The following is a 9,107-nucleotide window of genomic DNA, read 5'->3' as shown; positions in this document are numbered from 1 at the left end:
AAAGGAAAAGGGACAGGGGGAAGAGTAGAAGGAAAAGTGCACCAAGTAGGGGGGGCGCTCCCAAAGGGAAAAAATGTAAAAAATATAGAACGCTTCACGAATTTGCATGTCATCCTTGCGCAGGGGCCATGCTAATCTTCTCTGTATCGTTCCAATTTTAGTATATGTCCTGCCGAAGCGAGGACTGTGTTCTTTTTATTCCATTCTATATAACGATGAAAATTCAGTGTAAAAAAGTACCACATCCCTAATTGGAACAACCTGAGTAATGGTACACAGTAAGAATTCAAGTACTTATTTTTGTCAAATACAATGATTAAAACACAAAACACATTTTGATGATGCAATCATAAACCATATAAAAAAAACTTGCTTGTCAACATGTTCCTATATGTGTAATTGCTTCTTAAGGAAAAAGCATTGTATGCAATGTACAATACAATAAGTGCCAATATTGCTTAATAAGTAGACATGCAACCCACAAATAATTCTACAACAATACAAAAAGTTATGATTTTTAACATTTTCAGTCTATTAATGCCATCAATTGGTCACATGGTATAGGGATTCCATTGCCTTGAAGGCAGAAACAACAACTTATCAAGAATTTACAACCATGATAAAACTACATATAAGTCTGCACAGTTGGTAATTTTTACGTAAAGGCATAATTACTTAACGCTAAATAATTTATCAATGCATATGTGATAAGACAATGTAACTTACAAAAGTACTGTCTATAGATGTAAATTTTAGCCATGTTTAGAGGAACAAGGGGAATGGTCACCTTGGGAGGTGTGAAGAGATTTCCCAGGATTCCCAGGATATCAGAATCATAAATTGTTAAGGGCCATCATTTACTCAGGATTCCTGAGAAGTCACTCATCATTTAAAACCTTTAATTACTTTTCTGTACCATCTACTCAGCTTTGTATAAATAACTCCTTTTTATGAATAAATCAGAACAGCAATTCTATAGAGCAACTGGTGTCTGTTTCTGTTCTCTTACGATCATAATATTAACAGCTGACATTTCTTTAAGTAATAGATACGTTTTCCTTGACATTTGGTGCCAAAACCCGGGATGGATGTGTGCCTAAGTAACTGCATTGGAGCAATCGGAACATGCTTCAACCGGCAGGTAAATCTGTGTGTTTGCTATTAAACCCTTTCTGTTTTCTTTCTTTTGTTTATTAGTACTCATTAACTAGAGCTGGTACCCATTAAGCAACTATCCTTTTTTTATATATATAGTTTTGGTGTTCAATAATTGTGTGGTTTGTATGCTTGTTTCAGTGTGACTCAAACAACTGAAACTTAAAGACAATCTTTTACTCCAATTAGCATTTTATAATGACTGAGCAATGTCAGCTTGAATTACCTCTTAGTGGTAGATATACTTTGAGCTCAAATGCTTTAACATTAACACCTCGGTCCAGTGCAAGGCTTGCAAAAAAATAATGAAATATGATGCAATGCCACAAAAGTCTTTCTTGCCTGTCTGGCACTGCCTGTCCGGCTATTCCAAAGTTTGAATGGGCAAGTGATGTGATGAGAGTCCACAGCAGCATTCAGGTACCCCTAATCTTTTGTTTAAAACAGTATACACATGAGACTAGATAGATTTGATTTCCACCTCTTGGTCCATGTAAAACCAAACATTTATTTTAGCGTGTCTGGGAGAACACCTAGGGGTGGTTTAATAAAACTGGGTACGGTTAAAAAAAAATACCATATAAACTGATATATTTTTGACCTGAAAATCCAAAAATAATCTTAGTTATTACTTTGGTTAAACCTCTAGATCACACTGTATCCCCATGTAAACAGTTTAAATATATTTAAAAAAAAAAAAAAGTAACTTCTGGCATGTGAGACTTTATTAGAGCTTGAGGAACTTCACATGAGGCTTTAGCACTATCTACTGGTTCCAACAATAATGCAAAAATGTCATTTAGGAGCAAGTAATCATCATAACCAAAACAAAAGTACAAAATACTTTAACCTGCAAAAAAGATAGGGTAAATAAAAATGTGCCCAATCAGTTTGTTGCCTTCCAAATTGGGCCAGTTCATTGGTATAACAAACGCAGCAACTGTCCTTCATTTTTATTTATTTTCCCTGTGCAGTCAACAGACTTTTTCTGTTAAATCCATTAGCAAGGTCCACCACCTTAGCAAGTCAGCTCTTTTGAAACATTATTATTAAACAGAATTAATATAGCGCCCACATATTAGGCAGAGCTGTACATTAAATAGGGGTTGCAAATGACAGACAAATACAGACAGTCATACAGGAGGAGAAGACCCTGCCCCAAAGAGCTTACAATCTAGGAGGTGGGGGAAGTAACACACAAAAGGAGGGGAGATATGTAGTGGTGAAGAGGCTGCGTGGGTTAGAAGACAAAAAAAGATGGGAAGGCAAGTGGCAAGTTTGAAAAAATGGGTTTTGAGTGCTCTTTTAAATGAGCAGAAATTAGGAGCAAGCCAAATAGGTTAGGAAGGACCATTCCAGAGAGTTGGGGCAGCTCTAGAAAGGTCTTGGAGCCTTGCATGTGAGGAGGTTATGAGTGAGGAAGTCAGTAGTAGGTCATTGGAGGAACGAAGACAGCGGCTAGGGAAGAATTTTTTTTTTTTACCAGGTCAAAAAGGTAAGTGACACAAGAAGTCTCGAGGCAAAGCACAGGAGCTTGAATTTGATTCTAAGGTGAAATTGAAGCCAATGAGAGAACAACAAAGTGATGCAGGAGAAGAAGGGCAGTGGCCAGGACGCATGAGTCTGGCTGCAACATTCATAATAGATTGTAGAGGACAGAGTTGGGTTAGTGGAATACCAGAGAGGAGGAGGTAATAGTAGTCCAGACGAGAGACGATGAGTATGTACAAGGAGTTTGGTAGTCTCTGGGGACAGGTAGGGGCAGATTTTGGAGATGTTGTGCAGGTGAAAGTGACAGGACCTGGAATTGTTCTGAATTAACTGGAATTGTTCTGAATATGAGGGGTAAATGAGAGGGCAGTGTGTGGGGCCGTTTATGTTCTGTGTGAGTCCAAAGAGAAGGTAATGGAGAACAGTTTTGCTGAGGAAGGATGGTTGAGGTCATCCACTGCAACAATAAAGTCACAGAAGATGAGGGTGGGCAGGTCATGGGAATAAATGTTTGGCAGCCAATAGGCAAAATTATCCAAAAATTGTCATACTGGGCCTTAGGGTGGTAGACAACAGCAACAATTAGGGGTAGGGGCAGAAAAGGCGGATGGAGTAAGAGGTGAAAATGAGAGAGGTTGGGGTAGGAAGGACTCTGCATGTACAGTTAGGGGAGAGAATGAGACCCACACCACCCCCTACTCTGTTGCCAGGTCTAGGGTATGTGTGAAGTGCCGGTCCCCATTGGAGAGAGCAGCAGCAGAAGCAGAGTCTGAGGAGGAAAGCCAAGTTCCAGTGGGAGCCAGGAAGTTTAGAGAGGGGAAGGTAGTGGATAGAGGTTCATTTATAACCACCAGAAACATCCTATAAATTGATACCCATGCCCAAAGACAGATTTTCTTTTATTTATTTGACCTTAACCTCCCTGAATATAAATTCTCCTATATAAAACTGTGGGAGATAGATCTGGGATTTCAATGTGATTTAGAAGATTGGTAGCTAATTTTTCCAAAGTTTCCATAAATATCTCTCTAATTTATTCCAATTATAATACAATTTTCTGATAGTGAATAGTACCTGAAAGAGTTTGTCACGGTGTGTGTGTAAGCAGGTTGCGGCCCCTGTGAATGCAGAGGTAGGTGACTGCTGACTAACAGGAATCACACAAGGTGCAGGAATGTGGGACAAATCGAGGTCAACAATCCAGAGGTCAGGGTAGGCAGCAAGCAGGAGTAGTCAAAGATCAAAGCACAGAGTTCTACATTGGAAATCAGTAGCTGAAGGCGCAGGCAGAATTCACAGGCTCTTGGAACAGAGTCTAAGGGAACTCCTTGTTCAGGCAACTTCATGTTGCCAGTTACTTCCCTTTATAGGCAGGGTCAAGTGATGGATGAGAGCCATGTGACCTGCTGGCATCTTTCCCCACCACCAGAGGGAGTGCTGGAGACGAGAGGTAGGTGGTGTTCACATTTCCACCAGTAGGGGGAGCGTGTCTGTGGAACACTCAATTGCAGTGATGGTGTGTCCAAACTGCAACCCAAAACCCATTTATTTATAGCAAAGTGCCAACATGGCAATTTAAGCTGAATACTGAGGTTTTATTTTAGAAAAAACAACTCATACATTAACATCTTTTCTCTTAAAAACACAATAACAGAGCTTTCAATGATACAAACAACTTTTTATTGAAAGGTAAAAGTTAACATTTGGCACGCTTTTGAACAATGAATGTGATTTTTGCTGTTGTATGCATGCTGATAATTAGTTTAACCACGGCTCATACTTTGTAAGTTTGAGAGCAACACATGCAGCACTCGGGTCATCTGTTAGTGTGCTACTGGTGTAAGATTTGATATAATTCATAGCCGAAAACAGCTGCTCACATACATAAGATGATCCAAACAAAGTAAGGAAAGCAAAACCCAAATGCATTCATTGACTTAAAATTATTTGGCAGAGAATTCCACACTTAAAGGATTTTATTTTCAGAACTAATTGTGCTGTCTGTCATTTGTCAATTCTTCTATCTTCTCTAGTGTTTCACACAGGCTTGTCTCCATCTTATGGAACTGTAAATATCTGTTACTAAAATTCACCTTTGCAGCTGCTACAATGCTAGAAAATTCCTTGTAGATTTCCTGATGGCTTGTAGGATTTTCTGCTAATGTAGAATTTTCTAAATGCATTTTTTGATTTGGAAAATATTTCAGCAGCCCAAGGTCTCTTTAAAAAACTTGCAGTTTTTTCTCAAATGTTTTAGTATCACAAAACATCCTTTCTGCAGTTTTTCCTATACCTTGTAGTTATTTGTTCAGTACATTGAAGCGTAGTGTAAAATCTGTAAAAAAAAAACATGAAGTTGGTAAGTCAGACCATGTCAGTGAGCTGTGGATTTTCCGGCCCTTTTTCATTCATAAACAGCCCAATTTCATAAAAGCAGGCTACAAATCTCCCAAGGATGCGTCCTCTGCTCAGCCACATTATTGTACGTAAGTAAACAATTATTCTGTGCCTGAACCTCCTCTAGAAGTGCTGGAAACTGTGGAAAATTCAACATTGTTTTCTGCTTTCCCTAGCACAAAGAACTTCTTGATGTATAATACAATGGAACTCAATGACTTGATGTTTTGTTTCTTTAACAAAGGACTGTATAAAATCAAATGTTGCCCTATCATAGAAGGTGCCCCATCACTAGTAATTGAAACCACTTTTTCTGGTCTTACGTCTTGTGACAAAAAAGCCTCCATCCCAGCATTGTAGATATCTATCCCTTGTGTTCAGACAAAGACCCCAGTTTCACCAGCTCTTTTCTCATGATGTCACCAACACCATAACACAAAATTACTGCTAGCCTCGCCTGATTATTTATATCTGTGCGTTCATCGAAGCACATGGAGTAACAGGCTGCCTTTTGTAAGTCAGTGGTGAGCTGCTGACTAACATCACTTACCATGCACTAGACTCCATCTTTAACAGTATTTCTGCTAAGTGGCATCTCAGAGATGCGTTGAATAATTGTATCCTTGTTTGGGAAATCATGAAAAAGGGAATTACTCCCTGACAACATGGCAGTTTTCAAAAGAGGAGGGCTTACTATGTTTTTTTCATGCACAGTGAAATTTGAAAACTGGCAACCGTCAAATGATTTGATTTAGAAGGATTGTTGTAAAATCTAGGATATTGGGAATGATACTTCCCCAATTTCCCTTCAAGAAACTCTTTTCTTTCAGTTTCACCAAGTTTGGCAACACTTTTGTGGCTGGTGTCAAAGTGCCATCTGACACTTGATGTGCAACACACAATACTGTCATTACACAGAATACATGCTTTCCCATTGCGTTCAATCACTCTAACTGACTCTGTCCCGGCCTCTTGGAATGATCTTTCACTAACTGCTTTTGCTTTTTTTTGCTGTACTTATGTTTGGGTGTTCAAGACTTGGAGTCTACAAAAACACAAAATTAAAAAACACCCATTTCAAATCTATCTCTATACCAAAAATAACACTATTCGTTATCACTAAAGAAATGGATATTCCCTGAATACACAATCTATAGCAATGATTCTCAGCTGGGATTCCTTTCGAATTTGCTGACCCTCACGGGGCAATGTTCCACTGATCACCAGCTTTTGGCTTGCTCTGAAAAAGTCAATTTCCTACCTTTGATTCACCTCGGTTGTACATGCGTTGGACCTACTTCTTGGGAATTTGCAGAAATAAGATGAAGTGGAGGTGTAGTGCACATTTCCCATACACAGGAGGCGTGCAGACCTCGGTCATTCATACAAGCTTTAATTTTCCTATTACCAGGAGCCCAGGTTGGTTCCTATGTACAGCAGCCAATACAAAGTTCTCCCGACAATCCCAGTACAATGAGTGTCCTGTCCTCTCATATAGCACATACTCAGGCCATAGGAAGCTGAACCATGCACACTAACCTATCCCAGCACATGAGCATTACACGAGTCATGTGATGTCAGGTAAAATAGAATTTTTAATATAATCCTATAAAACCATGTGAAAACAATTGTTAAAACATTCAGTTGTGACTACGCTTATGAAAATTTTATACACCTTGGATATAGATGATCATAATGATAATTTAATAATGCAATGTAATATTTCCTGTCCCGACACATTTTGCTCCTATGGGCTTCCTCAGGGGATATGGAGAATAGTTACAGATCACTGCAAAAATATACACAAAATATGTAAGTATAGCAATTAATCAAAGGCCTATTTTGTGATGTTACATCATTCATAATTAAATCATTTAAGAATTTATTCACTAGCATCATCTCCTTGATTCAATAACGTCATCTCATTGATTACTAGACACAAAATACAAAAATGACATTGCAGAGTCAAGAAATTGGTTTCCAGATCGCTTTAAATGACTTTTAATTATGCCTCTAATTATTAAAAAAAACATTCACTCACAATGTGATTTGCATCACTGCCGATAGTTGAAAGTGTAGGCAAGGAATGTTCAGCAACATGAACCTTCCTAAAACCAAATTAATTTTAGTATATTCAGGTAAACATCCTAAAGGAAAGAAATAATTGCTCGAACTGACTAAGGTCAGGGCAGGTGGCGATCACAGGTAACATCGAGGTAAAACTGAGATCAAAATCCAGGAAAGCAGAACACACTGGAAGAATAGCAAAATACACACTGAGGATACAGTAACCTAAGCCTGGAACTAGGGAGGTGTAAATAGGGCTAACAGACAATAGTGGGACAGGATTGAATTCAGGAAACAATCTGCTCATTGGCTGCAGCACATACTCCAAAATACCTTTCCGCTGTGTGCAGCTTTAGTGTCTGTGCAGTTGATACCGGGAAAGGTGGAAACTCCACACCTAAAGGGAGGCTGATGATGCTGCAGGATGTTAAACAGAAGATTTGCTGGCAGAGTGGAGACAGATGCTTTGACGATGATGCTTTCACTGCTGTTCCTTCTGATGCTCTTTAAGATTACCACTGGCTTGAGAAAAATGCATTGCAGGACACAATGCTCACCCAGCTTCTTATAATTTTCCATGGCCTGGCCTTTTTATAAAACCTATGGCAGTACCCTGATAAACTCTTCAAACACACCAAAATGTTTGTTGGAACACTTAATGCCCTTCTGGAACTAATGTGACCTCTGTTTCACTGTCGCACTACCAATATGCAGGCCCCTACCTCTGTAGAAGAATATCTGCTGGTCATTTTTTGTTGAATATAGTATATCTTGGCTGATACTAATTTCACTATATTGTGAATGCCTTTGTAATATTTTTTTTCTTTATTAGGTTTCTAGCAACAGGCAAAAGTTTTTCCTTCTCTGGGCAACAGTTGTGTGAGTGGTCTCTGAAACCTGCAAGGCCATATTAGAGAAAATAAGGGGGTGAGTCATCCCCACAATCACAAACCAGCTGTGAAGGAATATCAGCCAGTGATTTCCCAACAATTGCAATTTAGGCAATGATATGGGGCCCTGGATAGTAAACATTGTATAGATATGGGATTGGCTCACAGCAAGACACTTTGGTGCTTCAGAAAAAGTCTATTAATTCTGATTCAGGCACAAATCAAAACATTGCTTCACTTCATCAAAACAAAACATAAAAAGGCATGGTCCATCAAAACAAAAAACGGCTTGCTTCAGCAAAATAAGTCCCAAATGATTGGTAAATAAAGTCCTGCCACTACACACGGCTACACCAGGAGAATGCCTGGGACTCCCGCCTGGGACTTTTTTTTTTTTTTTGAAGCCTGTAGTTTTTCCATCCAGAACCAAGGAGCTGCCTCCTACTGTGGCTTCCAGGCTCAATCTCAGAAGTTAGATTGCCACACCCACTTTCTGTCAGCCCCAGGCGTACTTGCCCAAAATCCTGGTCTGTACTGTAGTGGTTTGGGAGGTGCAGATGCATCCTTCCTATCCCTGAGTCTAGTCCCTATATTAATTTAACAAAAATGGCTGCAGCAGGTTGCCAAACCAAACTTCCCAGACTCCTCCTGCAGTAATTGTCTTCATTACAGGAGGATCATGACCTAAAGAAGGGGGAAATATATTTACAATCCAGGACCTACCTCTGATGTCCTGCACAGCATATTCAAGTGAAGATGTCACTGTACAGTGGTTTCAAATATTTTATATATAAATAAATATATAGTTTTAACTATTAAATGAAATCTATATACAGTATATAAAATTGGATGTATGTTTGTATGTATGTGTGTATGCTTAACACTATTGCTTTATTTGATTCCTTTTCCTGTATAATATAAGATTGCAAAAAATAAATACCCTGGCAACGCTGGGTAACCAGCTAGTAGAATTATAAAATACTCTTTAAAAAAAACTTCAGCATGTAAGTGGATACATAACTGTGAACATAACTATTTTGGGATCAATGACAGAATACATGGAAGATTGAGGATCATTAGACATCAGTGTAGAAAACTAGACTGCAA

General features: G+C 38.9%; 1 non-coding gene across 1 annotated transcript; it reads right to left on the bottom strand.

Moving 5' to 3' along the window:
- Window positions 1–78: 78 nt before the first annotated feature.
- LOC140336137 (U6 spliceosomal RNA) lies at window positions 79–185 on the bottom strand. The gene has a single exon (XR_011921802.1). It is a non-coding gene; the product is annotated as a U6 spliceosomal RNA (small nuclear RNA).
- Between the last annotated feature and the right edge of the window lie 8,922 nt (window positions 186–9,107).

This window comes from Pyxicephalus adspersus, chromosome 7 (genome assembly GCF_032062135.1).
Source record: "Pyxicephalus adspersus chromosome 7, UCB_Pads_2.0, whole genome shotgun sequence".
Lineage (NCBI taxonomy): Eukaryota > Metazoa > Chordata > Amphibia > Anura > Pyxicephalidae > Pyxicephalus > Pyxicephalus adspersus.
Note: the sequence above shows the minus strand (reverse complement) of the source record. Positions and strands in the feature narration are given on the sequence as shown.